Source organism: Perca flavescens, chromosome 18, assembly GCF_004354835.1.
Source record: "Perca flavescens isolate YP-PL-M2 chromosome 18, PFLA_1.0, whole genome shotgun sequence".
NCBI lineage: Eukaryota > Metazoa > Chordata > Actinopteri > Perciformes > Percidae > Perca > Perca flavescens.
Genome location: NC_041348.1, coordinates 31,980,120 through 31,987,619, shown reverse-complemented (window position 1 = coordinate 31,987,619; position 7,500 = coordinate 31,980,120). Strand labels below are relative to the sequence as shown.

Here is a 7,500-nt window from a genome sequence, read left to right as displayed (position 1 = left end):
CACACACACACACACACACACACACACACACACACACAGCTGGGTCAATACACACACACACACACACACAGCTGGGTCAATACACACAAGCAGCACACACACACACACACACACTTTAACGTTACATAGCTCTACCTGTCTTTAACGTTACGTGGCTCTACCTGACTTTAACACGTGGCTCTACCTGTCTTTAACGTTCGTGGCTCTACCTGACTTTAACGTTCGTGGCTCTACCTGACTTTAACGTTCACGTGGCTCTACCTGTCTTTAACGTTCGTGGCTCTACCTGACTTTAACGTTACGTGGCTCTACCTGTCTTTAACGTTCGTGGCTCTACCTGTCTTTAGCGTTACGTGGCTCTACCTGTCTTCTTTAACGTTACGTAGCTCTACCTGACTTTAACGTTACGTAGCTCTACCTGTCTTTAACGTTCGTGGCTCTACCTGTCTTTAACGTTCGTGGCTCTACCTGTCTTTAACGTTCGTGGCTCTACCTGTCTTTAACGTTCGTGGCTCTACCTGTCTTTAACGTTCGTGGCTCTACCTGTCTTTAACGTTCGTGGCTCTACCTGACTTTAACGTTCGTGGCTCTACCTGACTTTAACGTTACGTGGCTCTACCTGTCTTTAACGTTCGTGGCTCTACCTGTCTTTAACGTTCACGTGGCTCTACCTGTCTTTAACGTTCGTGGCTCTACCTGACTTTAGCGTTACGTGGCTCTACCTGTCTTCTTCAGCGTTACGTGGGTCTACCTGTCTTTAACGTTCGTGGCTCTACCTGTCTTTAACGTTACGTGGCTCTACCTGTCTTCTTTAACGTTCGTGGCTCTACCTGTCTTTAACGTTCGTGGCTCTACCTGACTTTAACGTTACGTGGCTCTACCTGTCTTCTTTAACGTTCGTGGCTCTACCTGTCTTTAACGTTACGTGGCTCTACCTGACTTTAACGTTACGTGGCTCTACCTGTCTTCTTTAACGTTCGTGGCTCTACCTGTCTTCTTTAACGTTACATAGCTCTACCTGTCTTTAACGTTCGTTGCTCTACCTGACCTTAACGTTCGTGGCTCTACCTGTCTTTAACATGGCTCTGCCTGTAGTTAGCGTTCGTGGCTCTACCTGACTTTAACGTTCGTGGCTCTACATGTCTTTAACGTTCGTGGCTCTACCTGTCTTCTTTAACGTTCGTGGCTCTACCTGACTTTAACGTTACATAGCTCTACCTGTCTTTAACGTTCGTGGCTCTACCTGACTTTAACGTTCGTGGCTCTACCTGACTTTAACGTTACGTGGCTCTACCTGTTTTTAAGTTTACGTGGCTCTACCTGTCTTCTTTAACGTTCGTGGCTCTACCTGTCTTTAACGTTCGTGGCTCTACCTGTCTTTAACGTTCGTGGCTCTACCTGTCTTCTTTAACGTTCGTGGCTCTACCTGTCTTCTTTAACGTTCGTGGCTCTATCTGTCTTCTTTAACGTTACGTAGCTCTACCTGTCTTTAACGTTACGTAGCTCTACCTGTCTTTAACATAGCTCTACCTGTCTTTAACGTTACGTAGCTCTATCTGTCTTCTTTAACGTTACGTAGCTCTACATGTCTTTAACGTTACGTAGCTCTACCTGACCTTAACGTTACGTAGCTCTACCTGTCTTTAACATAGCTCTACCTGTCTTTAACGTTACGTAGCTCTACCTGTCTTTAACATAGCTCTACCTGTCTTCTTTAACGTTACGTAGCTCTACCTGTCTTTAACATAGCTCTACCTGTCTTCTTTAACGTTACGTAGCTCTACCTGTCTTTAACATAGCTCTACCTGTCTTCTTTAACGTTACGTAGCTCTACCTGTCTTCTTTAACGTTACGTAGCTCTACCTGTCTTCTTTAACGTTACGTAGCTCTACCTGTCTTTAACATAGCTCTACCGGTCTTTAACATAGCTCTACCTGTCTTCTTTAACGTTACGTAGCTCTACCTGTCTTTAACATTACGTTGCTCTACCTGACCTTAACGTTACGTAGCTCTACCTGTCTTTAACATAGCTCTACCTGTCTTTAACGTTACGTAGCTCTACCTGTCTTCTTTAACGTTACGTAGCTCTACCTGTCTTTAACATAGCTCTACCTGTCTTTAACGTTACGTAGCTCTACCTGTCTTCTTTAACGTTACGTAGCTCTACCTGTCTTCTTTAACGTTACATAGCTCTACCTGTCTTCTTTAACGTTACGTAGCTCTACCTGTCTTCTTTAACGTTACGTAGCTCTACCGGTCTTTAACGTTACGTAGCTCTACCTGACTTTAACGTTACGTAGGTCTACCTGTCTTTAATGTTACGTAGCTCTACCTGTCTTCTTCAACGTTACGTAACTCTACCTGTCTTTAACGTTACGTAGCTCTACCTGTCTTTAACGTTACGTAGCTCTACCTGTCTTTAACGTTACGTAGCTCTACCTGACTTTAACGTTACGTAGCTCTACCTGTCTTTAACGTTACGTAGCTCTACCTGTCTTTAACGTTACGTAGCTCTACCTGTCTTTAACGTTACGTAGCTCTACCTGTCTTTAACGTTACGTAGCTCTACCTGACTTTAACGTTACGTAGCTCTACCTGTCTTCTTCAACGTTACGTAGGTCTACCTGTCTTTAACGTTACGTAGCTCTACCTGTCTTTAACGTTACGTAGCTCTACCTGTCTTCTTTAACGTTCGTGGCTCTACCTGTCTTTAACGTTACGTAGCTCTACCTGACTTTAACGTTACGTAGCTCTACCTGTCTTCTTTAACGTTACGTAGCTCTACCTGTCTTTAACGTTACGTAGCTCTACCTGACTTTAACGTTACGTAGCTCTACCTGTCTTCTTTAACGTTACGTAGCTCTACCTGTCTTCTTTAACGTTACATAGCTCTACCTGTCTTTAACGTTACGTTGCTCTACCTGACCTTAACGTTACGTAGCTCTACCTGACTTTAACGTTACGTAGCTCTACATGTCTTTAACGTTACGTAGCTCTACCTGTCTTCTTTAACGTTACGTAGCTCTACCTGACTTTAACGTTACATAGCTCTACCTGTCTTTAACGTTACGTAGCTCTACCTGACTTTAACGTTACGTAGCTCTACCTGACTTTAACGTTACGTAGCTCTACCTGTTTTTAAGTTTACGTAGCTCTACCTGTCTTCTTTAACGTTACGTAGCTCTACCTGTCTTTAACGTTACGTAGCTCTACCTGTCTTTAACGTTACGTAGCTCTACCTGTCTTCTTTAACGTTACGTAGCTCTACCTGTCTTCTTTAACGTTCGTGGCTCTATCTGTCTTCTTTAACGTTACGTAGCTCTACCTGTCTTTAACGTTACGTAGCTCTACCTGTCTTTAACATAGCTCTACCTGTCTTTAACGTTACGTAGCTCTATCTGTCTTCTTTAACGTTACGTAGCTCTACATGTCTTTAACGTTACGTAGCTCTACCTGACCTTAACATGGCTCTACCTGTCTTTAACGTTCGTGGCTCTACCTGTCTTCTTTAACGTTCACGTGGCTCTACCTGTCTTTAACATAGCTCTACCTGTCTTCTTTAACGTTCGTGGCTCTACCTGTCTTTAACATAGCTCTACCTGTCTTCTTTAACGTTACGTAGCTCTACCTGTCTTCTTTAACGTTACGTAGCCTCTTTAACGGTCTTTAACATCTTTAACTCTACCTGTCTTCTTTAACGTTCGTGGCTCTACCTGTCTTTAACATTCGTTGCTCTACCTGACCTTAACGTTCGTAGCTCTACCTGTCTTTAACATAGCTCTACCTGTCTTTAACGTTCGTGGCTCTACCTGTCTTCTTTAACGTTCGTAGCTCTACCTGTCTTTAACATAGCTCTACCTGTCTTTAACGTTCGTGGCTCTACCTGTCTTCTTTAACGTTCGTGGCTCTACCTGTCTTCTTTAACGTTCGTAGCTCTACCGGTCTTTAACGTTACGTGGCTCTACCTGACTTTAACGTTACGTGGGTCTACCTGTCTTTAATGTTCGTGGCTCTACCTGTCTTCTTCAGCGTTCGTAACTCTACCTGTCTTTAACGTTCGTGGCTCTACCTGTCTTTAACGTTCGTAGCTCTACCTGTCTTTAACGTTCACGTGGCTCTACCTGTCTTTTAACGTTCGTGGCTCTACCTGTCTTTAACGTTCGTGGCTCTACATGTCTTTAACGTTACGTGGGTCTACCTGTCTTCTTTAACGTTACGTAACTCTACCTGTCTTTAACGTTCGTGGCTCTACCTGTCTTTAATCTTCTAATGTCTTTAACGTTACGTAGCTCTACCTGTCTTTAACATTCTACCTGTCTTCTCTACCTGTCTTTAACATAGCTCTACCTGTCTTCTTTACCTGTCTTTAACGTTGCTCTCCTGACCTTTAACGTTCGTGGCTCTACCTGTCTTTAACATCAGCTCTACCTGTCTTTAACGTTACGTGGCTCTACCTGTCTTTAACGTTCGTGGCTCTACCTGTCTTTAACGTAGCTCTACCTGTCTTTACCTGTTCTTTAACGTTACGTAGCTCTAACTGTCTTTAACGTTCGTAGCTCTACCTGTCTTTAACGTTACGTAGCTCTACCTGTCTTTAACGTAGCTCTACCGGTCTTCTTTAACGTTACGTAGCTTTACCTGTCTTCTTTAACGTTACGTAGCTCTACCTGTCTTTAACGTTACGTAGCTCTACCTGACTTTAACGTAGCTCAACCTGTCTTCTTTAACGTTACGTAGCCGTACCTGACTTTGACGTAGTCCGACAGCAGCCAGCGGTAGATGGCCTTTGTGGCGTGGGTCATGAAGGTGCGTCCTTTGAAGCTGGTCTTCTGCAGGAACCAGGGCAGAGCGCCGCAGTGATCCAGGTGGAAGCTGACAGACAAAATCACACAAATATTATAGTTCATACATTTAAGTAAAGATGCACCGATTACAGCTTTCTAGGCCGATTCAGATTTTCTTTGAGTTAGGCCGGCCGATTTCATTTTTTCTAACCACCTTACAGCATACACAAATACAGTACAGGCCAAAAGTTTGGACACACCTTCTCATTCAATGAGTTTCCTTTTTATTTTCATGACTATTTACATTGTAGATTCTCACTGAAGGCATCAAAACTATGAATGAACACATATGGAATTATGTACTTAACAAAAAAGTGTGAAATAACTGAAAACATGTCTTATATTTTAGATTCTTCAAAGTAGCCACCCTTTGCTTTTTTATTAATAAGGGAAATAATTCCACTAATTAACCCTGACAAAGCACACCTGTGAAGGTAAAACCATTTCAGGTGACTACCTCATGAAGCTCATTGAGAGAACACCAAGGGTTTGCAGAGTTATCAAAAAAAAAAAAGGGTGGCTACTTTGAAGAATCTAAAATATAAGACATGTTTTCAGTTATTTCACACTTTTTGTTAAGTACATAATTCCATATGTGTTCATTCATAGTTTTGATGCCTTCAGTGAGAATCTACAATGTAAATAGTCATGAAAATAAAAAGGAAACGCATTGAATGAGAAGGTGTGTCCAAACTTTTGGCCTGTACTGTATGTATTTTCTATCTTTTCTTTAATAGAACATGAGTTGAACAGATAATGGATCACTATAAAATAGAACTATATATATATATATATATATATATATATATATATATATATATATATATATATATATATATATATAAAACTCCTGGTGTGGGACATTCACACACATCTAAAGAACAATGTTAGAACCATTTCCTTCTTTTCACATCCAATATCACACTTAAAGAAATGTGGTTCTGGTTTTTGGTGTGGTCCCTCCACGCCCTACTTTCTCCTTGCAGGTGTTGCATATATACATAACGTAGGCTATTAGGCTACGATAAACATGTAAAAGCTCCTCTACACATTCTCTGGTTCTTTATGAACTCACTGGCTGATGAGCAGCAGGTCGATCTCAGCCGGATCGATCAGGTCGATGTACGGCAGAGCATCCATTCCCTCCAGACCAGGATGGATCCCACAGTCCAGCTAAAACACACACACACACACACACACACACACACACACACAAAGACACACACACAGATACACACACACACACACACACACACACACACAGAGACACACACACACACACACACACACAGAGACACACACACACACACAGACAGAGAGACACACACACAGAAACACACACACACACACACACACAGACAGAGAGACACACACACAGAAACACACACACACACACACACAGACAGAGAAACACACACAGAGAGACACACGCAGAAAGACAGAAACACACACACACAGACAGAAAAACACACACACCGAGAGACAGAAACACACAGACAGACACACACAGACAGAGAACACACACACAGACACACACACACACACACACAGAAACACACACACACACACACACACACACAGACAGAAACACACACACACACACACACACAGACAGAAACACACACACACACACACACACACACACACACACAGAGACAGAAACACACACACAGACAGAGACACACACACAGACAGAGAAACACACACACACAGACACACACACAGACAGAGAAACACACAGATACACACACACACAGAGACACACACACACAGAGACACACACACACACACAGAGACAGAAACACACACACACACACACACACACACACACACAGAGACACACACATTTTTTACACTCTGAGGCAACTCAGCCAGATGTTGAAGCTAACAGCTGATGTGATGATAACAGCTGATGTGAAGCTAACAGCTGATGTGATGATGTTGAAGCTAACAGCTGATGTGATGATGTTGAAGCTAACAGCTGATGTGATGATGTTGAAGCTAACAGCTGATGTGATGATAACAGCTGATGTGATGATGTTGAAGCTAACAGCTGATGTGATGATAACAGCTGATGTGATGATGTTGAAGCTAACAGCTGATGTGATTAAACATACCATAATCTTTCGTCCCTTGAACTCCAGGATGATGCAGGACCGTCCCACCTCCTGCCCTGCTCCTCTGGAAACACACACACAGAGACATCTTCACCTCCATGTCCATATAACATCCCATAATAACACTAACATCCCATAATAACACCAACATCCCATAACAACACCAACATCCCATAATAACACTAACCGAACTCAGCGATCAAACTCATTAGAGCAAATGATAACTGATGGATTTGCTGTCCTGTCACCTCCAAACTCTATTCAGGAATTAAGCTATTTTCAAACACACATAGCCAAATATGAGCTCTATAACTTCACTAATTGAGTTAATTATCCATTCTGAATTAACAGAACCCATCGAGAAGCAACTGATTTCAGTAAATCACGATAGAAGGTATCAGCAGATAGTCTAAAAAAATAAAGAGTGGCCTCCAATGACTAGTTAAATGTCTTAAAAAAGGTCAAACGTAGCAATGCTTTTGGCCTGTGTTGATAAGAAATCTGTAAAATGAGTCCGTTTATGAATGGAGTTTGGTCTG

The 7,500-nt window shown here is 42.3% G+C and overlaps 1 pseudogene; it reads right to left on the bottom strand.

Moving 5' to 3' along the window:
* LOC114572898 (cleavage and polyadenylation specificity factor subunit 3-like) overlaps nt 1–7,500 on the bottom strand; it is a 48,277-nt pseudogene that overhangs the window by 39,372 nt on the left and 1,405 nt on the right.